General features: G+C 42.1%; 1 long non-coding RNA gene across 1 annotated transcript; it reads left to right on the top strand.

Moving 5' to 3' along the window:
• The first annotated feature begins 379 nt into the window (after nucleotides 1–379).
• Nucleotides 380–25,673, top strand: LOC147356960 (uncharacterized). Its single transcript, XR_015143688.1, has 2 exons — nucleotides 380–456; nucleotides 23,655–25,673. It is a non-coding gene; the product is annotated as an uncharacterized LOC147356960 (long non-coding RNA).

Here is a 25,673-nt window from a genome sequence, read left to right as displayed (position 1 = left end):
GGGACGGGGGAGCCTGGTGGGCTGCCATCTCTGGGGTCGCACAGAGTCGGACATGACTGAAGCGACTTGGCAGCAGGGCCCATTCACGTGTTCCCAGGCCCCTGTGTGCCAGGCACTACATGTGGTCACTGTGGTACCAAGGTGCGCTTCTGCCTTGTTCTAACGATTCATGGATGGTTTCATTCTTTTCCAAATTAAAACAAATCCATGCATGTGTTGTTACATAGTTTTGCTTTAAAATTTATATAGGTCTATGGTGGAAAATGTGCTTATCAATTTTATGAAACTAATAAGCTAAAACAAATGCATCATATTTTAGCTAAAATTTGTTCCCTTACATACGAAGAGTCATTGTTCTACTCTTTTCATTGGTGGCTGCCACAGGAAAAACTGAAAAAATGTGACTTCTACCCATGTTCAAAAAGCAGACAGACCAAGAATCTCGTGCCTTGTCTGGTAGGTACTGATTTTCTACTGTATCTGTCTGCCCTCTAGTGGTTGTAGAGCAAAGTCCAAGGTAAAGTTCTGTAGGTCAGAATCAGGTGATTAATTTTTGAGAAACATTATTATTTTAATTTAGCCTGACTTTCTGTGTAATGTATTATACATTTAGAAATCTGGGACAGATCAATAGTTTAGACATGGGCACACACTTGTTCAGTGCTCTTAAACATAGTGTTATCAGGTACACAAGATTTTTGTTATTGTTTAGTTGCTAACTCCGGAGAAGGCAATGGCACCCCACTCCGGTACTCTTGCCTGGAGAATCCCAGGGACGGGGGAGCCTGGTGGGCTGCCATCTATGGGGTCGCACAGAGTCGGACACGACTGAAGCGACTTAGCAGCAGTAGCAGCAGCAGTTGCTAACTCATGTCCGACTCTTTTGTGACCCCGACTCTTTTGCGACCCGGTGAATTGTAGCCCACCAGGCTCCTCTGTCTATGAGATTTCCCAGGCAAGAATACTGGGAAGAAGAATACTGGGAGAAGAATCCATTTCTTTCTCCAGGGAATCTTCCCAACCAAGGGATCAAACCCATGTATTGATCCATTGGCAAGTGGATTCTTTACCACTGAGCTACTTTTTAGCTAAATCCTAAAAGACTCATGTCAAAATAATTTATACCTTGACAAAGATAATAAAAATTACAATGGAACCAAATCAAAATGATAATTATAGATAAATTGTTTGAGCTCTTACACATTGTGCTAAGCCCTTTGCATATATTTTCTGATTTTATCTGCACGGCAGTCAGGTAGCAGGTCACCACTGTACAGAGGGAAACTTGGGCTTAATGTGACTAAGATCAAGTATGTGATATCACTCATATGTGGAATCTAAAAAATAAAACCAGCTGGTGAATATGACAAAAAGGAAGCAGACTCACAGGAGGGGGAAGGAAATGGGGCAAGATAGGGATAGGTGGTTAAGAGGCACAAACTGCTGTGTATAAAACAAATAACAAGGATGTATTGTATAATACAGGGAATATAGGCAGTATTTTAGAACTACAAATGGAATATACCCTTTAAAATTGTGATACACTATGCTGTACACCCGGAGAAGGCAATGGCAGCCCACTCCAGTACTCTTGCCTAGAAAATCCATGGACGGAGGAGCCTGGTGGGCTGCAGTCCATGGGGTCACTAAGAGTCGGACATGACTGAGCGACTTCACTTTCACTTTTTACTTTCATGCATTGGAGAAGGAAATGGCAACCCACTCCAGTGTTCTTGCCTGGAGAATCCCAGGGATGGGGAAGCCTGGTGGGCTGCCATCTATGGGGTCGCATAGATTCGGACACAACTGAAGCGACTTAGCAGCAGCAGCATGCTGTACATCTGTAATTTATAATATTGTACATGAACTATATCTCAATTTTAAAAGTTAAAAGAGGTCAAATATAAATAATAATAATAATAGCTAACAAGACTCTTGAGAGTCCCTTGGACTGCAAGGAGATCCCACCAGTCCATCCTTAAGCAAATCAGTCCTGAATGTTCATTGGAAGGACTGATGTTGAAGCTGAAACTTCAATACTTTGGCCACCTGATGTGAAGAACTAGCTCATTGGAAAAGACACTGATGCTGGGAAAGATTGAAGGCGGGAGGAGAAGGGGACGACAGAGGACGAGATGGTTGGATGGCATCACCGACTCAAAGGACATGAGTTTGAGTAAACTCCAGGAGTTGGTGATGGATAGGGAAGCCTGGTATGCTGCAGTTCATGGGGCTGCAAAGAGTCAGACATGACTGAGCAACTGAACTGAAATGAACTGAATAGCTAACATCTTTCAAATAATGTTTAAGTGCCCCAAACCCTGTTAAGCGCTTAGTAGGTCTGTATTCAGCAGAAGAGACTCAGCGCTCACCTAGGAGGGCTCCCACCTCCGAGGTTCACCCTGATGCCAGACCACTAGCCTCAGATCAGATCAGATCAGGTCAGTCGCTCAGTCGTGTCCGACTCTTTGCAACCCCATGAATCGCAGCACGCCAGGCCTCCCTGCCCATCACCAACTCCCGGAGTTCACTCAGACTCACGTCCATCGAGTCAGTGATGCCATACAGCCATCTCATCCTCTTTCGTCCCCTTCTCCTCCTGCCCCCAATCCCTCCCAGCATCAGAGTCTTTTCCAATGAGTCAGCTCTTCGCATGAGGTGGCCAAAGTACTGGAGTTTCAGCTTTAGCATCATTCCTTCCAAAGAAATCCCAGAGCTGATCTCCTTCAGAATGGCTGGTTGGATCTCCTTGCAGTCCAAGGGACTCTCAAGAGTCTTTTCCAACACCACACTTCAAAAGCATCAATTCTTCGGCGCTCAGCTTTCTTCACAGTCCAACTTTCACATCCATACATGACCATAGGAAAAACCATAGCCTTGACTAGACGAACCTTTGTTGGCAAAGTAATGTCTCTGCTTTTGAATATGCTATCTAGGTTGGTCATAACTCTCCTTCCAAGGTGTAAGCATCTTTTAATTTCATGGCTGCAGTCACCATCTGTAGTGATTTTGGAGCCCAGAAAAATAAAGTCTGGCACTGTTTCCACTGTTTCCCCATCTATTTCCCATGAAGTGGTGGGACCGGGATGCCATGATCTTCGTTTTCTAAATGTTGAGCTTTAAGCCAACTTTTTCACTCTCCACTTTCACTTTCATCAAGAGGCTTTTGAGTTCCTCTTCACTTTCTGCCATAAGGGTGGTATCATCTGCATATCTGATGTTATTGAGATTTCTCCCAGCAATCTTGATTCCAGCTTGTGTTTCTTCCAGTCCAGCGTTTCTCATGATGTACTCTGCATATAAGTTAAATAAACACGGTGACAATATACAGCCTTGACGAACTCCTTTTCCTATTTGGAACCAGTCTGTTGTTCCATGTCCAGTTCTAAGTGTTGCTTCCTGACCTGCATACAAATTTCTCAAGAGGCAGTTCTAACTGTTGCTTCCTGACCTGCATACAGATTTCTCAAGAGGCAGATCAGGTGTTCTGGTATTCCCATCTCTTTCAGAATTTTCCACAGTTTATTGTGATCCATACAGTCAAAGGCTTTTGCATAGTTTTTCTGGATGTTTTTCTGGAACTCTCTTGCTTTTTCCATGATCCAGTGGGTGTTGGCAATTTGATCTCTGGTTCCTCTGCCTTTTCTAAAACCAGATTGAACATCAGGAAATTTATGGTTCACATATTGCTGAAGCCTGGCTTGGAGAATTTTGAGCATTACTTTACTAGCGTGTGAGATGAGTGCAATTGTGCGGTAGTTTGAGCATTCTTTGGCACTGCCTTTCTTTGGGATTGGAATGAAAACTGACCTTTTCCAGTCCTGTGGCCACTGCTGAGTTTTCCAAATTTGCTGGCATATTGAGTGCAGCAGTTTCACAGCATCATCTTTCAGGTTTTGGAATAGCTCAACTGGAATTCCATCACCTTTACTAGCTTTGTTCATAGTGATGCTTTCTAAGGCCCACTTGACTTCACAAAGTCCGGACAGCAGACTCAGTCTGCTGCAGGAGACCTCCAGCTCCGACACCTCGCCTCTCAGCAGAGGTGGCCGAGCTGCAGGAACAGGGCGTCTTGCTCCTGGTCCAGTTTCTGCCTCTGGTGGACAGAAGAGGACTCATGCCAGAGGCCTAGGTGCCAGGGGAGCGGTCGGGGGAGAGGGGAGGTCAGCTTTCCGGCCTCAGTGGACCAGCAAGGAGCAGAGGGAACAGGTGGGGTGGATGCGGGGAACCGACCACATCACCCACGATGTCCTGTCTGTCCAGGCCCCGCAGAGCTCTGATATTTGTGCTTCTGTATTTTGTAGATGAAGGGGAGAGGCTCCGCAGCTGAAATGATAGCCTGGAAGGTCAGGAGAGTAAACGGTCCCTCCTTTTTTTCAAAGCACGGGCCTGTCCCGCGCTTCCTGATGTGACCGCGTGAGTTAGCATGCGTTCTAGGTTAGAATAATGTGGGAATGGTGCCCTGCAGTGGACACATTTTTCTTCATCCTTTTCTCAGGAAAAAACCCACAGATTCAAAGAGAAGTGCATTGAAGATGCTGCTCTCCTGTTCCCTCCTTGGGTGAGTTGGCTGCCAGGCTTGGGATAAATAGAGAAAAACACATGCAGCTCTTCTGCTTGGGGTCTTGCAGGAAAAACAAGTATGTTCACTTGCAAGCTTGCCAGGCAGATGGAGCTCCCGGTGTTGCTGGCTCAGCTGGCATTTTTGTAGGAATCAAGGGGTTTCATCTAGAGGGAATCAGAGGCGGTGGGGTGGTGGTGAGGGAAGTGGCAGAGTGGCAGATACCGTTCCCCTCAGTCCAGCCGGGCTCACCTGTGCTCCATGTGCTCAGCGGACGTGGTTCTCAGCTTCACAGGGTGGTGTGGATCCACAGCAGGCCAGTGTGACCTCTCACCTCTGGAATAAGGACCCTGACAGAGGGCCCATCAGGACTGAAAACAGAACTGCAGTATTTTGTGGCAACCTTTGCACAGTCATTTCTTGACTGTGCCTTAAGAAAATGCCCTTGACTCCTGTGGATATTCCTGGGCAGCGAGCGAGAGGTGGGGATCCTGATTCTTGTCTCTTTTGAGGCACAGTTGTTTGTGTGTGTGTGTGTGTGTGTGTGTGTGTGTGTGTGTGTGTTTGTATATATATGTCTGTATGTGTATATATATATATGTTTGTATATACACATATTTTTGCAAGGCTAGTTGAAAGCATTGGCCTTTGTCCTCATCCAAGAGTACATTGGAAGCATTTGGGAGCTTCTAAAAACTTCATAAGCTAATGCTACATCCGTGGTGGCTGTAATTTAATGAATCATAATAGAAAGAAAGAAAAGAAAATGGAGTTGCTCAGCCATGTCCAACTCTTTGCAACCCTATGGACTGTAGCCCACCAGGCTCCTCTGTCCACGGGGGTTCTCCTGGCAAGAATACTGGAGTGGACTCCCATTTCCTTCTCCAGGATATCTTCCCAACCCACAGACCAAACCCAAGTCTCCTACATTGCAGGCGGACTGTCTACCCTCTGAATCACCAGGGAAACCGGAATGGGGCTCAAAAATGCACATTTTGAAAATTCTCTGGCATGAGGGTGAGCTCACCCTCACTGTGAATCATTAGCTTAAAATGGGTAGTATTGTGATATCTTCACAAGGAACTGAAGTCAGATTCGGAGTTGTAACGACAACTTAAATAAGATTCAGTCACAAGTTAGTGAAGTCAGTTTCCTGAATTAGAAATAGGTCGTTTGGATTTTGGACCTGGAGATTTAAAAGTGTCAGAATCAAGGATGTAATATTTGTAGGGAAATTATTTCTTGCCTTTGATAGATAACCTGCCATTTTTTAAAAGGGCATGCCTATTAAAGAGCTAAAGTGCCCTCTAGTGGCTCAACTCTAAATTACATTTTAGTGAAAAGATTTATGTGAAAAGGGCGAGGGGAAAGAATTCTTTGGAGTCCAGGGTTTTTAATTCACAATATTAAAGCTGTGATTTGAAAATGAAATGGGGATGCCATGAGATGCATCTTATATCTGAAATTTCCTGCCAAAATTGGTGTTAAATTATTTCCACTCTCAAACTTCAGGTGCATTAGAGGTGTGTCTCACCTCTGGAGGTCCATGTTTCACTTATTGTAATCTGGGCTGGCCTCCTTAGACTCACTTCCCACTGAAAGGCACCAGGATTATATCTTCTGAGTTGACACAGAAGAACAGTCACATATTTTTGGAAGTCTTTATTTGTTGATCATGAGGATCATGCATTAATTTAGCCAACAAATACTAATCCAGGAGCTCTTTCGTGCCAGCGCTGCCCTGGGCCTTGGGATTCCAGTGGTCCGCTAGACAGAGGGGCCTCTGTCCTCAGGGATGTGTGTGAGGTGTGTGTGGAGAGAAGACCAACAAGACCCAAGTCACACCCCGCCCAGCTCACAATCACCCCTCGATAGTAAACGCCATCCATGTAGACCATCTGGTGTGCTTTGAGGGGCATAAATGTGGGGGTGCTTTAAGATCTGGTGGACGGGCAGGCAGCAGGATCATCAGGGAGAGGATGAGGTGCCATTGGAGAGGATCTATGAAGGAAGTCAGCTGAGTGGAAAATAGGAAAAGAACAACCCACAGGGAAAGAGCAGAAGGGGAAGCGTTGAGTGTGTTTCCAAGGAGAGGACAGAAAGCAGAAAAGCCTACGGGCAGTGAGGAATGGGGTGAATGGAACAAGAGGAGACTGCTGCCAGCCGGCCTTGTCTGCGGTGCTTGTTCCAAGCTAATGAGCCCACCATTGAAGGTTTTAATGAGCGAGATGTGGAGTGAGTCAGCCGGATTTGCATATGTCAGTCCTGTGCTATGGGGAGTATTGATTGAATGAGGCAAGAGGAGAAATCCATCAGCTAAGAAGCAATAGCAACAGCCCAGGCAAGAGACTGAACTTAGGTGGTAGACTTGCAGATGCAGAAAAGTGGACAGGTTTAAGTGCACAGGTGTTCGGGGGGGAAATAGGCAGGTCTTGTTAATGACTTAGATGTGAGGGCTGAGGGAAGGAGGACAGAGGATGACTCTGCAGTGCCAAGGTCCAGCCCCGGCTGATCCAGGGAGTTCGAAGGGGAGACAGAGTTGGCGAATACACTGGCTTTAATTAGATATTAATTAGAGATATAAAGGGGAGAAGGCAATGGCACCCCACTCCAGTACTCTTGAGTCAGACACGACTGAGCGACTTCACTTTCACTTTTCACTTTCATGCATTGGAGGAGGAAATGGCAACCCACTCCAGTGTTCTTGCCTGGAGAATCCCAGGGATGGCAGGGCCTGGTGGGCTGCCGTCTATGGGGTCGCACAGAGTTGGACACGACTGAAGTGACTTAGCAGCAGCAGCAGCAGAGATATAAAGAGTAATAGAATGAGGATAGCTCAGTAGGAAAATTCAGTGGAGAAAAGAGGCTGAATAGCTTGGTTTACATGGAAAGCTAATAATTCCAAGGCAAGGAATTTACGTCACCTACATAGGTCGCAGGCGTCCTCCCGTTCTCCCGAAGGAGAGGAGACACTAAGGCCTCCCCGGTCAGATCTTAGAAGCCCAGGCATAATTAGTAGGCTTGACGAGCCTCCACATTCCAGATAATTCAGCCAGAAGGTGAGAGAATGAGCGACATGGGGAGACCAGTCTTTCGAGGAACTGATCCCATTCTTTATTTTCCAGGGTCTGTTTTTATACACTGAGATGTTATACAAAAGTCACGCGGGGACAGCAGTCCTGACTTTTATTAAAGTCAGGTGCTTCATACAAATGTATACAGAGGTCTTAGGGGTGTTACATCATCTTCTGGCCAGGGGGGCCTGCTGACAATTTATGACCCTCTCCTTGTGACAACGGTCAGTCAACAAGAACACTTATTTCTCCAGGGGTGATTATTTTTGAAACAGACGCCACCTTCCGAAGGTACCAGATAAAGTTACATTCCTGTGGGGTGAGGGTGTAGTGGGTTTTAATTAAGGAAAGAATTTGCTTAGCCTAAGGTCTAACGTGATTAATATCAAAGGTTAATACTTATTTCTTCTATATATTCATTAATGTGTATACGGGCAGGGGATGTGGAGACTTAGCAGTAAACATTGACTCAACAAATGAAAAACCCTTCACCAATACAATTTCTAATCAGCCCACTATACTTATGCTAATAGTTTTCTAACTTCTCTAAAGAACCTGTTTTTAGAAGGTTTAAAGCATCTCGTGCCTCTCATGGTTGGGAGGCTGTGAGCAATCACATGTGGCCGGACAAGCCTGTCAGGCAGGCTAGAGAACCTTCAGAGGAGTTTGTAGGTTGAAACAATCCTATCACGCCCAGGAATTATTATTAACTAGAGCTCTAAGTTAACTCCTTCTCCTAAGGAGGTGGTGGGGGACAGCCCCCCGGAAAGTCAGAGGTGTAGGTGAGAGCACAAAGTAGTAAAGTAGGCAAGCTCTGGTTTTGGGGGTAGATGCTCGAGAATTTCCAAGGGGACTCCTGAGGCTCGATCCCGCCTTTGCGTATGTCGAGCCTCCTTCCTCATGACCTTTGCCACGGGTGGAGGTCTTCACGCCGGCTCCCGGCACTGTAGTATTTGTCTAGAGTCACTGGGTGGAAGGAAGCATAGATTATTGCAATACCTAACCCAGAAGCAGAAGTTGGGATGAAGTGGGAAAGCTCCTTTTGGGCTTGTGACCTTAGAGATGGACGTGGCATATTTGCTAGCATGTCAAGAAGAAGCTGGCTCTAAGAATTCAGAGCTCTGGACAGAATTAGGAACCAGGGTTGTACATCTGGCACTCATAATCTAGTCATTCAGTTCAGTTCAGTTCAGTCACTCAGTTGTATCCAAGTCTTTGTGACCCCTTGGACTGCAGCACGCCAGGCCTCCCTGTCCATCACCAACTCCCGGAGTCCACCTAAACCCATGTTCATCGAGTTGGTGATGCCATCCAACCATCTCATCCATCTCATCCTCTGTCATTCCCTTCTCCTCCTGCCCTCAATCTTTCCCAGCATCAGGGTTTCTTTTTTCTTTTTTCAAATGAGTCAGTTTTTCACACCAGGTGGCCAAAGTATTGAAGTTTCAGCTTCAACATCAGTCCTTCCAATGAACACCCAGGACTGGTGGGATCTCCTTGCAGTCCAAGGGATTCTCAAGAGTCTTCTCCAACACAACAGTTCAAAAGCATCAATTCTTCGGCCCTCAGCTTTCTCTATAGTCCAACTCTCACATCCATACATAACCACTGGAAAAACCATAGCCTTGACTAGACGGACCTTTGTTGGCAAAGTAATGTCTCTGCTTTTCAATATGCAGTCTAGGTTGGTCACAACTTTCCTTCCAAGGAGTAGGAGTAAGCGTCTTTTAATTTCATGGCTGCAGTCACCATCTGCAGTGATTTTGGAGCCCAAAAAATAGCCCAAATCTAGTCATAGGCATTATTTAAAGCCATGGAAATGAATGAAATTATCAAGTAAGACGTTAGAAAAACAGAAGGTGAACTGAAAGTGGGGAAATCTAAACATTCTAAGGTCAGGTGGCTGCAGTGAAGTCATCAGAGCCGGCTGAGGTGAGACACGGAGAAAAGCAAAAGAGCAGGGAATAAAGGGGAGTGTTTCAAGGTGTGAGTGGCAAAGTAGGTGAAATACTGTTGAGTGTAAAGTAAGAAAAGAACTATAAAAACGTCTACAGAATTTTGCAACATGGAAATTTTTGAGAGCTTGACAACAACAATTCAGCAAGAACAATGTGAGAGGAAGCCAGATTTAAACAGGTTGAAAAATGATTGTGCAACATCATCAAGAAGAGATGTCAAATAAAAACTTCCAAGAATTGTGCTGTAACAGGGGAGCAAAGAAATGGGTGGCAACTCAACATTCTTCAACTAATTTCTTTCCCCAAATGGGATTACAAAAGGATGTTTTCATAATGGATCAATTGATAAAGACAGCAATAGAAAATTGATGACGTAGTAATGAAGTCTTTGAGAAAATAGCACGGGATGGCAACTAGGTGTGTATGGACGGGCCAGTCCTTAAATAGGAAGGGGGCACCTTTCCATGGGCAGTAGAGACAGCCCATGGGGGCAGGCAAGACTGTGTTCATCTTGAGCTAAGGCCACTTCACCATCTTAAGATCTTGTGCTTTTGAACTACAAGATCACATTTTTTGCCAAAATTTATTTATGCTTTACACATTTGCATAACATAGGGCTAAAAAAAGCTTTCTTTACTCTGTGACTTTTCAGATTCTTTGATTTGCTCATTTGTATTGTAAATTTCTTAGAAGAGAATTTATAGAATGCAACGTTCTCTAAACCCATTTAACCACAAAAATATTTCCTCCTGAACTACCTTTTGTATCTTGGAGGAAGGTTTTCAAGGAACATACCTTGGGAGATTCTGAATAATCAAAAGAACTAGAGTTTTTTTATTAAAATTGATTTTTAAAAGGCATTTTTCTTTATTTTGCTTCTCATAAATCCCATTTTTCTAACAGTCACATAAAATGAAGAAAAATTGTATTATATGGTAACTATGTGAGCAATATGGTAAATATGGTAAAAATGCTATTTTTAGCCAGTTCCTGACTTCTCAGTAAACTGAACACTAATAATGTAAGTACTGCCATGTATCAAATATTGACATAGTTGGATTAATCTCTACCACATTTGTTACTCTTTTTTATTTGCTGTCTTTGTTCTTTGTTCCTGTTTTTGTCTTCCACTATTTTATTGCCTTTTTTGGTTTTAATTGAGCATTCTGAGATCCCACTTTTCTCTCCTTTCTTAGCATATCAGTTATACTTCTTTTTGAACTTTTTTAGTGGTTGCCCTAGAATTCTCCGTATGCATTTATAATTCACTCAAGCCCATGTTGGAAAGGCACCACACCACTTCATAGACAGTGTGAGCACCTTATAGTAACAAAATGACCCTATTTCCTCCCTTCAGTCCTTTGTAGCATTCCTTACTTTCATTTCATTTGTATATAAGCACCCTTAAGCACACATGTATATAAAATATAGACATTAGTGTATGTAATCAAATACATTGTTGCCATTATTTTAAACATACTGTTAGTTGTTAGATCAATTAAGAATATGAGGAATAAAATTTTTTATCTTCTCTGACTCTTCACTGATGTTTTTCCTTTCTTTTGTAGATCCCAGTTTCTTTTTTTTTTTTAATTTAAATTTATTTATTTTAATTGGAGGCTAATTACTTTACAATATTGTATTGGTTTTGCCATACATCAACATGAATCCGCCACGGGTGTACACGTGTTCCCCATCCTGAACCCCCCTCCCACCTGCCTCCCCATACCATCCCTCTGGGTCATCCCAGTGCACCAGCCCCAAGCATCCTGTATCATGCATCAAACCAGTTTCTGACCTATATTATTTTCCTGCCCTCTAAAGACTTTTTTTTTTGACATTTCTTGTAAGACAGGTCTACTTGGCAATAGATTCCCTCAATTTTGGTCTGTCTGTGAAAGTTTTTCTTTCTCTTGCCCTTTTGAAGGATAATTTCAAAGGGTACATAAATCTCAGCTGGAGGTTTTTTTTCCTCTAAGAACTTTGAATATTTCACTCCACTTTCTTGTTTGCAAAGTTTCTGAGATGTTGGATGTAATCCTTATTTTTGTTCCTCTGTAGGGAACGTGTTATTTTTCTCTGGCTTCTTTCAAGATTTCTTCTTTATCTTTGATTTTCTGATAGTTTGAAGATGATATGCCCACATGTAGATTGTGTTGGCATTTACCCTGATGTTTTCTGAGCTTCCTGGATCTGTGTTTTGGTGTCTGACTTTAATTTGGGGAAATTCTCAGTCACTGTTTTTTTCCATTATTTTCATGTTCCCTTCTCTCTTCCATCTCCTTCTGATATTCCCGATACACGTATGTTATGTATTTTGTGATTGTCTTACAGTCCTTGGATATTCTGTCCTCTTTTCTTCAGTCTTTGTTCTCTTTACTTTTCTCTTTTGGAGGTTTCTAGTGACATGTCCTCAAGCTTACAGAGTCTTTCCTCATCTGTGCATGGCCTACTAACAAGTCTCTCTAAGACATTCTTTATTTCCGTTACAGTGTCTGCTTATCTCTAGCATTTCTTTTCAGTTCTTTCTTAAAGTTTCCATCTCTCTGCTGACATTGCCAATCTGTTCTTGCCTGCTGTCTACTTTGCCCATTTAGAGCCCTTAGCATATTAGTCACTGCTGCTGCTAAGTCACTTCAGTCGTGTCCGACTCTGTGTGACCCCAAAGACGGCAGCCACCAGGCTCCCCCATCCCTGGGATTCTCCAGGCCAGAACACTGGAGTGGGTTGCCATTTCCTTCTCCAATGCAGGAAAGTGAAAAGTGAAAGTGAAGTTGCTCAGTCGTGTCCGACTCTTAGCGACCCCATGAACTGCAGCCTACCAGGCTCCTCCGTCTATAGGATTTTCCAGGCAAGAGTACTGGAGTGGGGTGCCATTGACTTCTCCGATATTAGTCACAGTTGTCTTAAATTCCCAGTCTCATAGTTCCAACATCCTTGCCATATCTGGATCTGATGTGTTCTCCTTCTCTTCAGATTGTAGGTTTCTTTGTTTGTTTTTTTGCCTTTTGGTTTGCATTGTTTTTATTTTGATGGTGAGACATAATGTACCAGGTAAAAAGACCTGCAATAAATCAGCCTTAGTAACACGGTGGTGGGGTGGGAGGGGAAGCGTCCTATAGCCCTGTGATTAGATCTCAGAATTCAATGAGCTAATGCCTCTGGGCTATGTGAGCCCCACAAGTGATCCTGAGTTTTCTCTCCCCTCTTAGGTGGGACAGGATGGCTAGAGTGGGCTGGAGTTGGGTATTTGTCTTCTCAGCTCAGTTTCGCTCTGACGATCCCCCAGCAGGACAGACTCAGGTTAACTAGTTTCCCCTGAGGGCAGCCCTGTTAAGAACAGAGTACTCTGGTGTACTCCAGATGGTTATTTTCGCCCCCTCTCACTGCTGAAGCCCAAGCAGATTTTTCTCTGATATTTACTGTGGAAGCCTTGTCGAGGTCCTGGAGGTAATGTCACGAAACTGTAGGGAATGCCTGTGACTCTGTTTACCTGGAATGTTTAACTTTCAGCATTGTCCCCACAGTCTCCAGCAATTCATTAGGGACACTGTGGAGTTCCCACCCCAGCGTGGGTCCCATGGCTGTTACGCTCATGCTTTCTGCTTCAGTAAACTATGTCTCCCTGTATGTGACAGACTGCCTTTCTGGTCTTGGGGCAGCGTTTTTGCCTGTGTCTTCATCTCTCTCCAAGAAGAGCTGTTGATTTTTCAGTCTATTCAGTTTTTCACTTGTTCTTGGGAGGGAGTGGCAACTTCCAAACTCCTCGCATATGGAACCAGAAACCAGAAATCTCCCCTTTCCTCTAATATTAAACTGTGAATAAAGCTGCATTCATTTAGAAAGAGAAATTTAAAATATAGCACAGTCAAATATCACCTATACTTTGAGTGCCATATTTAGGATCTTCCAAACTGCCTAATATAATATAGAATCTTCCAAATAGAAGGCATTTTATAAGTACTTATTGAATGAAGAGATAAATGAATGAACTTCCATTTACCATGACCATTTATTATTTATTCTGAAATGAGGAATTAAGTATCTTTTAAAAACTGTTTTAATTGAAATACAGTTGACGTACAATATTACATTAATTTTCAGTGTACTGCATAGTGATTTGATATTTGCATATATGATGAAATTATCACCACAGTAAGTCTAGTAACCATCTGTCTCCATACAAACTCATTACAATGTTCATTTATTATTAAATTTAAAAGAAATTCAGCTCACTTGTACTATTTAAAAGAGTTTGAATTATCTACTGGTTCTGTCTACTATTATATTTGGGGTGGTAGAAATAGTTTTACTGTTAGAATAGATTCTGAAATGCAGTGGTGAGTAGGAAATAGCATTTGCTCTTCCCTAGACCAATGAAGAAACTATTTAAAATTAAGAATTTAATTAAAGAGTGAATATTCAACTACATGAGGTCTTGTTTATATATATTGAAATATAGTTGATTTACAATGTTGCATTTAGTTTCTGTGCAAGCAAAATGATTCATTCACACATATCCATCTATATTCTTTTTCATATTCTTTTCTATTATGGTTTCGTACAGGGATTGGGTATAGTTCCCTGTGCTCTCTAGTAGGACCTGGTTGTATCTGCTAGAACTCCTAGTTTATCCCCTCCCCACTCCCTTTACCCTTTGATAACCATAAGTTTGTTTTCTTTAACAGTGAGTCTGTTTCTGTTTTGTAAGTTCATTTGTATCGTATTTTAGATTCCACATATAAGTGATATTATATGATATTTGTCTCTCTGACTTACTTAATTTAATATGAAAATCTCTAGGTCCGTCCATGTTGCTGCAAATGACATTATTTCATTCTTTTTATAGCTGAGTAATATTCCATTATATGTATGTACCACACCTTCTTTATCCATTCATTCTTCTGTTGATGGACATTTAGGCTGCTTTCCTGTCTTGGCTATTGTGAATACTGCTGCTATGAACATTGGGCGTGTGTGTATCTTTCAAATAAAATGAGATCTTTTTTTTTTCCAGTTTTATTTATCTATAGAGTATTGTATTGGTTTTACCATACACTGACATGAGATCTTATTTTTACATCCATGATAGACCCAGCAGAGTGATCTGCACATAGTAAGAACTCAACAAATATGTGTTGACTTTTTTTTTATAGCATCTCTTTATCTTATTTATTTATTTTGGCCGAGCTGTGTGGCATGCAGGATCTTATTTCCAATCAAGGACTGAGCTGGTGCCGCTGCATTGGGAGCATAGAGTCTTAACCTCTGGTCCACCAGAGAAGCCCCATATTTAATTAGACTTTTGAAAAGACCTTTCTTAATTAAATTTAGCACAGAAAACCCCACATGTTTGCATCACGTCAGGAAATCCAAGAAGGCCCAATAAATCATTTTCAGAAAGAAACCAATAGTATGTGAAATGCCACTTTAGAAAATCCAAAGTTTTGTCTTTCTCTTTCTGACTTACTTCATTTAACATAAAAATCTCTAGGTCTGTCCATGTTGTTGCAAGTGGCATTATTTCATTCTTTTTATAGCTGAGTAATGTTCCATTACATATATGTACCACATCTTCTTTATCCATTCATTCTTTAGAAAGACAAAGAACTTCTTTACTCTTCAAGCCTGGCTGGGACACCTAGCAGGCACCAGCCACGCTGCTGGGCGCTGGGAGCTCCAGTCCAGTCTTGTGCAGAGTCAGGCATGCAGACAGCATCACCTGTTTTATTATCTTTATTTTTTGATGAATGATCTTCATCTGCCTTCTGTGTGGTGTATTCCTCTCTGCATCTGCCTCCTTTCCTACGTGTCTTTCTATTAATCTTAATATTGTTCCTCTTGGAAAGGCGAGCAGAAGAAAAGAACCATGAAGAGTTGGACCAGATATCAGAGAAAAGGGTGGGCTTGCAGGTTTTGGAATTCAGCCAGCCTTGTCCAAAGTTTCCTCTCTCCCTCCTGTGTTCTGGGGTCACAGGAATGTCCATCAGGGCTCTGTGAAGTCTGGAACATTTCTGACTGGGTGGGGGTGGTGGGTGTGCATACTTAGGTGTGCACGTGCACAAGCTTGTAGGTGGTTATGCATACATATGTGTGCACGTGCACACGCCTGTATTTGTCCACACATGCACACACAGGCCCGTCCACATGTGCACACATAGGCGTACTAAGATCTTTTTTCCTTCTCCAGTGGGAATGGTCAGCAGTTGCAGGCTACCTGCTCCCATATTTTATTCTCTGTGCTGTCACTCCCATGGCAGACAGCTTTTAAATATATTTCCTCTTTCAGTTCCACTTTCCTGGCCACTTCTTTGCAACACAGAGGCATCTCAGAGGCTGCCTCTGCCACACCATGTGAACACCTTGCTATTCTAACTGGACCACTGTTTACCTCTTAACTTGGGATGTGGCTCAGCATACTCAGTGCACTGTACACACCGCCTGGGGTCTGCTGAGACATTGTGTGAACTTCTGGTGCCCTCATATGATTATTATTATATGAGGAATAAGAGAAATTAGATATAAGAGAAATTATAAGAGAAACTCTTCTCTATGTGTGTGTTTTCATCCAAAGTTATGGACTTTCAAGAGTTTTTATTGAAGAGGAGGTGGTCTTTTCTGTTTTTCTCCTAATTATGTTTTGGTTTGTTTTTAAGGAAGAGAGGAACAGAAGATCTTTCGCTCTGCCTTCTTTTCCTAGAATTCTCTCATAAGGCTTAAAAGGTAGTTGCAGTGGGAGTGAAGAAGATAAAGATGTAAGGCTAAAAGCTGCTGGTGATAGAAAATCGGAGTTTAAGACTTAAGGGGTGAAGTGTTCAATAATGATGCGTTCAAATATGCTCCAAGTATCCATGGTTGAATGGAGATGAAAAATAATGAAGATGAGGTAAGAAGCTGTCAGGCTGGGCTCTCAGTTCCATCAACCATGTGAAAACTGATGGATAATTGCAGTAATTGGGGTTAAAGAGGAGGCTGTGGATACCATAGTAAAGTTCTCAGAGAACATGCATCAACTGAAAGCTATGGGTGAGACAGTGAAAATGCAGACTTTTTATGTTGCTTCTTAAATGAAAGAAGCTGCACCCCATGACAGTTTAATAAGAGAGAAATAAAAAAGCACAGGAAGCAAGGGCAGGCCTGGAGGGACGTGTCTGCGGGCATCGGCCAGAGCTAGAAGTGCAGGATTTGGGAGTGTTGGCTTGCTGGAGGTGGAGCTCTGTGTTAGGAGAGATGCTTCTGGACCTTCACCCGTGTCGGCACTCATCCCTTTCTGGGCATTTTCCACGAAACACAGGAACTCTGCTAAAATCTGCAGGATTTTCTGATTTCATTAAATTTTCACAGTTGCATTTTCCCTCCTTCTTGATTAATACAGAGCAGAAAGAGAAATACTATTAGCAGTGTATGGTAGCTGCTGACTCCTAATGGAATTGCTTAAATTACCTCTGCAGTAATTTCACTGATGAAAGTACTAGAATGGACCCTGATGGCATTTTTGCTTGAGAATTGGGATGCTGTGGGTCTGAGTGAGTGGGAGGAAGACAGGCGTGAACTGTTGGACAAGATAAAAGCGAAAAGAATTTTGAGTCACATGGAGTCAGCCAGAGGAGATCATCTAAGTGAAGAGCCAGATGAGGAGGAAAGAGAGCCTTACAGACATGGTGGAAGGCAGGGGACTTGCGGGTGAATATGGACAGTGAAGAATATTTCTGCAGCAGAGGAGTGACCACATATCTAGAAACAGGGATGTCCCACACTGAATCTGCAGTAATTCCTTTCCATTTTTACTTTTATATGGTTACCATCAAGTTTCCATTCCAAGTTTTGTGGCTCAAAATAGCCTTGTGTTATTATCATTTGGGGGGAAAAAAAAGTGTTTCTGTTAGGACTGGGCATGGCTCTGTGTGGCAGAAAATCTAAATATAATGAAAAGTTTATTTCTCGTGTAAAGAATTGTAGGAGTGGGCCTTCCAGGGCGGGAGTTCTGGCCCCACGGTCATCAGAACCATGGCCTTTCCTGTGCTCTGTTCAGCCACCCCAAGGGAGTGACTCTCAACCAGCAGTTCCCTGTGGTCACTGCAGCAGGTCTCAGACCTGTGCCCGAGGGGGTAGAACAGGGAAAGAGAAGGAGAAGGGCATATTTCCTCTTCTCTGATGAAGCTTCCTGGAAATTCCCCAGAACCCCTCCATCCTGCACGTCAACAGACCTTGGTATGCATCTCGCTCACCAGTACTTAGAGACAAGGGAGGCAGTGAGACCAAGACTGCTGGTTGCCTGCAAGCTGTCTAGCTGAAACTCAGGATTCCTTATTTTGAGAGACAAGGTGAGAGTGTGTTCTCACAAGGAGACCAATACCGGTGTTTCTGCCATGGAAACATGAAATCCTGCAGGAAGGGCAGGCAGACCTACTGGGGACCGCAGCTGGGTGAGTCCAGCTGCAGGAAATATTGTTATGTTGAGCTTTGCAGTCTTCCAAATACTCATGAACTTTATTATACAAGACGTTTCATTCACATTGCTACCAAATTTACCAGAAAAGTGTGGAAGTATCGGAAAGTTGTCAAGCTAGTGGAAGCTTTTACTTTAAGCTTAAATTGTGTTATTGGCTATAAATATTGTCAGTTGTTATCCTTAAGTGACAGGCTCACTTTGTTCATTTTTGAGAAAATCTCTGACAGATATTCTTGTCTGAATAATATTTGCCTGCCAGTCGTTCTTTGCAGTAAACATGCTGTTTCATGAAAAGAGTAGAAGGTTCAGCTCACAACTAAACAATTGCACAAATGTTTTTCCTCATGACAACGATCATACTTTTACATACAGAAGTGCCTTGTGTGTGCTTCCCAACTCGCCACCCAGAATGTTAAAAAGGGTCCAGATTTAGTCGTGTTTCTGCTTCATCAAGGACATCCTTCAGTAGAAGTGGATGTGTTGGCATGAAGACAGTAACCGCTGTCCAGTTTGGTGCCACCACATCCATTCATTCTAAAGTGACAGTTGTTTAACCCATCTCTGTTCTGCACATTCAGTGCAAAGGTCAACACAGTGAAAATGACAATCTTAGTCTTTTATTAAGATGGCTCTGACCTTGCTCACCACGAGAGGGTTTGGGTGGCCCTCTGCAGACCACATTTTGAGAACTGCTAAATTATTCAGTGATATATTTCAATATAACTCAGCATAAATCCACTAGATTTTAGTGTTCAGTGTTATTTCTGAACACCACAAAGATTAATCATTTTTGTATTCTTAATTTCAATTAAATAAGTAGTTTACTGGACAAAATTATATTTGACAATTTAAAAATGCCCAATAGCGATTAAAATGATTGAATACTTTTCCCTTCCCTGCTAATCCATTTCCTTAGAGAATATAATTGGCGAAGCAGCAGGCAGAAGGTGACATCTTAGTGAAGGTTGATGGAATCAAAAAAACCTGTTAATTTAGCATGCTGTTTTAGATTATGGCTTCATATTTATCACATTTTCTTCAATGATTACTGACCTCTTTATTCTTTTTAAAAACGTCTTTCAATCATTCATTGAAATTGTTAACCTCATTATCTAGTGAGACGTATTGTTTCCATACAATGAGTGTATCTTACAGATGGTAGGGATTTTATTTTTGTCTCCAGAGTCACCTGTGTTTCTCTGGCACTAGCCACAAGGTACGATTTTACTGGGGAGCCCACGGGGATCTCTTTCAGCTCCTGTTGTTCACCTTCTCTCCTGGAAACTCCATGTGCCATTCATTCTCCTTCAAAGTTGCCAGCTTCTTTCTGACCGTGAGTTTTCTCTCCCCTCAAGTATGTTTGCAGAGCACACTCCAAACATGTGTGGTTTTTTTTTTTTTTACCAATAGAAAATATGCATGCAGACCCTTATTTGTTTTTAGATATTGACTAAAAATCAGTATGGCAGGTACTAAAAATTAAAAAGTCAATTCAATCATCCAATCTTCCATCTGTTTTATTTAAGCTGAGCGGCTCCTGCTGTAATATGCTGTCACTCCATCAGGCCTCCGTGTTCTCCCTTACAATAAACCCTCTGGTCTTCATTTCCCATGCATTGTAAGCTTTCATGGTCCAGCTTTTGAATATTTTTAAAATCATATGTTTAATTATATTTCTTCTTTATCTACTGTGTACTGAATTGTGTCACCTCCGAATGCCTGTGTTGGTGCCGTAACACCCAGTGTGGTGGTATTTGGAGATGGGGCATCTGGGAGATAATGAGGCCTAGATGAGGTCGCTCTGCAAGGCCACATGGAGGCTTAGTGTCCTTGCTGGGTGAGGAAGAGTGACCCAGTGCTCTCTCTCTTTCTGCCCTGTGAGGATGCGGTGAGAAGGTGGCTATCTGCAGTCCAAAAAGAGAGCCTTCGCTGAGCAGTTGAACTGGCTAGCCCCCTGGATCTTGGATTTCCCAGCCTCCCAGAACTCTGAGAAATATTTGTGGTGGTGGTGGTTCAGTTGTTCCGTCATGTCCAACTCTTTGCAGCCCCATGAACTGCGGCATGCCAGGATTCCCTGTCCTTCACCATCTCCTGGAGCATGTTCAAACTCATGTCCATTGAGTCGGTGATGCCATCTAACCATCTCATCCTCTGTTGTCCCCTTCTCCTCTTACCGTCAATCTTTCCCAGCATCAGGGTCTTTTGCAATGAGTCAGCTCTTCGCATCAGGTGGCCAAAAGTATTGGAGCTTCTGTGTCAGCATCAGTCCTTCCAGTGAATATTCAGGGTTGATTTCCTTTAGGATTAACTTGTTTGATCTTGCAGTCCAAGGGACTCTCAAGAGTCTTCTTGAACACCACAGTTCAAAAGCATCAATTCTTCAGTGCTCAGCTTTCTTTATAGTCCAATTCTCACATCCATACATGACTACTGGAAAAACCATAGCTTTGACTAGACGGACCTTTGTCAGCGAAGTAATGCCTCTGCTTTTTAATAAGTTGTCTAGGTTTGTCATAGCTTTTCTTCCAAAGAGCAACCGTCTTTTAATTTCACGGCTGCAGTCACCATCTGCAGTGATTTTGAAGCCCAAGAAAAAGAAGTTTGTCACTGTTTCCATTGTTTCCCCATCTATTTGCCATGAAGTGATGGGACTGGATGCCATGATCTTTGTTTTTGAATGCTGACTTTTAAGCCAGCTTTTTCATTCTGTTATTCAAGCCACTTGGTCTACAAAATTTTATTATGGCAGCCTGAGCTAAGAAACCATCTACCTGGAAGAATTTCTATCCTAGATCAATTCTACCACCTACTTTTTTCATATCCACACTTGATTGAGCTATTGAGCAAATCTTGAGATTTCCAAATGATTGGTGACACAGTCTGTTTCCATTTGCTGCCCTACCTGGGAGCCCTTGCAGTTAGAATGGGAAAAGATAGTGAGAATTTTGATCCCTTTCTATTCTGTTCCAAGTTCTGTCTCAATTACCCTCTCACTCTCACAGCAGAGAATTGTGTCTTCTACTTTGTTGGAGGAAACTGGAAATAAACATGTAGTTTAGCGAATCTGAATTCATATCTTTGACACATTTTGATTGTGTGATCTTGGACAAACTATCTTCTTTGAGTTTTTTTTTATCTACACATTGGTAATATATTATTGCAGGAAGCTCTGAGTATTAGATGAATTCCAATACTGTGATTGAGATATAAAATGTAATCAATAAATATTGATTATAATATTTGTTCACATAGATATTGGAACCTCTGCATGTGAATTCTTTCAACTTGTTGCCACTGCACCTTTAAATTTGTTTGTATTCTTCTTTATTCTTTCCTCACATTAAAATGTAATGGTCCTGCTTCAAACCCATTCCTCAGCTGCTCTATACCCCCATGAGACCTTCACGAGGTTCTTCTTCCATCAGTTATGAACACTGTCTCTTCTAACTTCATCTTTCTCCACAGGGGATCCTCCCTAATCTTTAGACCAAGACTGGATTCTCTGATATTTTGAAGTAAAGCATTGCTTCTCTCATTATTACCCTATCTTGCTCCTTTTTTTTTTCAAACCATCACCTTCCTGCACCTGGTTAAAGGCTTACCACTCAAGATCCAGCTTGGATGTCACTTCATCTATAAAACTGTTCATAACTCCTACAGTTTTGTCTAGATGCATTTTTGATTTTGTTTTTAATTTTTAATTAATCTTTATTGGAGCATAGTTGCTTTATAATGTTTTGTTAGTTTCTGCTGAATGGCAAAATGACTCAGCTATATATATACATATTTCCCCTCCTTTTTTGAATTTCCTTCTGATTTAGGTCACCATGGAGCACTGAGTTTCCTGGGCTTACAGAAGGTTGTTATTAGCCATCTAGTTTATACATAGTATGAATAGTGTACATATGTCAATCCCAATCTCCCAATTCCTCTCAGTCCCCTTTCCCCCTTGGTATTAGGTGCCTTTTAAAAATGTCATCCTTTAAGAAACTGCCCCTCCCTATCAAAGCACATATCATACTGGAAATGCCCATTGCTTTTTGGTGCCTCTCTAAATATCGTGAGCTTTTGGGACACAAAACCTTTATTTATATTATTTACTATTATATCTTTCATACTGTGCAAAGTGCTTGGGATTTAGTAGGAATTCAATAACCATTTATTACTTTAATAAAGGGAAACAGATAAAGCTTAAGGTAGAGTAACAAGAGAAGTTGAAAATGTTAGAGATATTTTAAAATCGTTGTCCTGACTACTCACTGACTTATATATTCTCCTGCAGCTCTGTTACAAGTTGTAAGATATATTTAAACAGTTAACAAAGTAGGGACTGTATGCTGTGGAGGCCTAATGTTAATCCTTATGTAGAATATAATTTAAGAGTAATTAAATGGTCAGTGCGCTTTTGAACTTGCTAAATTGCTTTCCCATTCTCTGTCTGCAGTCAAACTTAATTTCTCCCAGGCGTAATAATGGTGAAAGGTCAGAAATTTGTGGAAAGGCTTTCCTTTTCTTTCTCTTTTTAATTCACAAATAGTATTCTTGAACCTCCTCTCCCACACACACATACCCCAAGCAAGCCTTACTTAAAAGGGGCCTAGGGATATTCTGAGCACGAGACACAATATATTGAAGGTGTTACAAATTTTAAACCACTGAAGGAGGCAATAGATTCTTAGATAAGATGTCAAATTCTCTCCTTCCTTTTGTTTTATTATGGAAATGAGAAGGGCTAGCATCAGGGAGCATCCAGGGAAGAGATGATACTATTTTGGCTCATGAGATTTTATGAAATCTGGGCTCTCTGAGTTAAATTGTATTGCCTGACTCCTAGGGCACAGAGATGCCCTATGGTCAATAAAATATTTTAACATCCTTTCAGTCATGGTCTCTGCTTCCTTTTGGAAATTATGCCAGTCACAAAGGGCTGTGATGACTACAATAAAAAAAGTGGTGGGGTTGATCAGTATATGTAGCCACAAAAAAAGAGCTCTCCTTGCTTTTATTCCTGGGACTGGACCTTAATTATGAAGACTTTTCCATCATATAAATCTTCAGCAACCTCAAGGTCAAGGAAAGCCCCTCTTCCCAGGAAGTAGTATTGAAGTACACATTAGAAAAGACAGAAATGCTACATAGCTAGATCAATACCCATAAAATGCCTTCTTACTCAGTGAAAGAAAGAAAGTGAAGTCGCTCAGTCATGTCCGACTCTTTGCTACCCCATGGACTGCAGCCCGCCAGGCTCCTCCATCCATGGAATTCTCCGGGCAAGAGTGCTGGAGTGGGTTGCCATTTCAGTGATCCACATGCCAATGTCATCCCAACCTCCACACCCACCACATACCCCAGTAACACCAGGATCCATCTCCAGGACTACAGGTCCTTTGTCTCTCTCCTCTTGAGAATAACTGAAGGAAGAGAGAGATGTGATTCCCTTCACTGTGCTGTGTGTGAAGGCTGCAGAGGCAAAACATGCAAAACAACCAAACTAAAGAAAAACAGTGGGCAGGCTGTCTAGACCTATTGTCTTAAGGCACTTCCTCTGGCCTGACTTGAAGATAAAAACAGAGGAAGATTAATGTATCTTATTCTGTTTATTACAATAGGGAAAACGATGATATTTCGTACTGATGCTGAAGCTCAAACTCCAGTACTTTGGCCACCTGATGTGAAGAATTGACTCATTGGAAAAGACCCTGATGCTGGGAAAGATTGAAGGTGGAAGGAGAAGGGGACGACAGAGGATGAGATGGCTGGATGGCATCACTGACTCAATGGACATGAGTTTGAGTAGACTCTGGGAGTTGGTGATGGACAGGGAAGTCTGGCATGTTGCAGTTCATGGGGTCGAAAAGAATCGGACGCAACTGACTGAGTGAACTGAACTGTGAAAGTGAAGTCACTTAGTCATGTCCGACTCTTTGTGACCCTATGGACTGTAGCCTACCAGGCTCCTCAGTCCATGGGATTTTCCAGACAAAAGTGCTGGAATGGGTTACCATTTCCTTCTCCAGGGATCTTCCCAACCCAGGGATTGAACCCAGTCTCCCTCACTGCAGGCAGACGCTTTACCATCTGAGCCACCAGAGAACTGAATTGTAATACTTCCCTAATATTTTTCTAAACCGAATGCTTTTGCTGACCAATATAAAGGATAGCCAAGGTTCTTAATTGGTGACGTGGAGGTGAATGTGTACCCTGCTGGTAACATTGTTTTTTTGTGTCTGTATACAGTTGCATTTTCCTTGGGTGATCCCAAGGAATTCAAGACCTGAAAAGAATTCAGTTTTGTTTATCTATGTAAAATAGTTGCAGCTACAGATAAAGATGTGGATATAGACCCCCTCAAATAGGTATTACATACAGTATATACAGCTATATATATGCATGTATACATGTGTGAATGCATAAAAATACACATAAACATGCATGCTAAGTTGCTTCAGTCGTGTCTGACTCTGTGTGACCCTATGGACTGTAGCCTGCCAGGCTCCTCTGTCCATGGGATTTTCCAGGCAATAATACTGGGGTGGGTTGCCGTGCTCTTCTCCAGATCTTCCCAACCCAGGAATCGAACTCACGTCTCCTGCGTTGGCAGGCAGGTTCTTTACCACTAGCGCTGCCTGGGAAGCCCATACATAAACATGCATGTGCTTGTATTATTTACACATGCATACGTGTAATGCCTACCAACACATAGACTTGTTGACATTTTCAAATGACCAAAGGTTTTACAAAAAGACAAACGCTTGAATGCTTTGAACATTTTTCTCATAAGGAGACATAGATCATAATATATTTATGCAGAGGTCACTAGGATGATAAATTACTTGGGGAAAGAAAGAGATACAGAGGTGGTTTGCAGGAAGGTCAAAGCACCTGAAAGACAGAATGAGATCGACTGTCGGTATAATTTCATCTTTCTTATTCTTTTTATTTTCTTGATTTCTCTTCTTGATTTGCTTTTACCAAGATGAATATCAGCAAATGGCCATGCCAATATTAACAATGAATGAACTAAGCCTAAATTATTAATTTCATTAATGTCTTCCTATCTGTCACCAAGAGCATGTGTATCACTTCAGAACTGAGTCAGGGCTAAAACAAGTTAGCTGTAATGTCATTTCTAGATTTAATGCTTATACTGGAGTGGATAGCCATTCCCTTCTCCAGGGCATCTTCCCAACCCAGGGATCAAACCTGGGTATCCTGAATGGTAGGCAGGTTTTTTTACCGTCTGAGCCACCAGGGAAGCCTGATACATAAAACAGTGAGATTATACTCTTTGTTCAAAGGGCCAGAGAAAACTCCTGCATTTTTATCATGAAACCTTTACTGGTAACTTTCACAATTGGAGTGCCTAAAATGTGTCGCTGGAATTCTCCAAGTCTTTCAGATACTATCTCTGACCCTTTATCATTTCTGTGGCTGGCAGCACAGATGTGTCTCAGGCATTCCCTCGTTTTGCTCCGTGTATGGTTTGGCAAAGGTAGTGTTGAACAAGGCAGAGACGATGTACTTTGAAAGGGTCTCTAAGCACCGTTTTGTTCATAGTCAGTCATGCACTTTAACCAGCAAGTGTTTAATTTCTAACTTAATAAAATTACCAAAATGTGGATCTTAAA

The sequence above is a fragment of the Bos grunniens genome, chromosome 16 (genome assembly GCF_055505025.1).
Source record: "Bos grunniens cultivar Pamir isolate PY7600 chromosome 16, Bosgru_T2T1.0, whole genome shotgun sequence".
NCBI lineage: Eukaryota > Metazoa > Chordata > Mammalia > Artiodactyla > Bovidae > Bos > Bos grunniens.
This window is presented reverse-complemented; position numbering and strand designations above follow the sequence as displayed.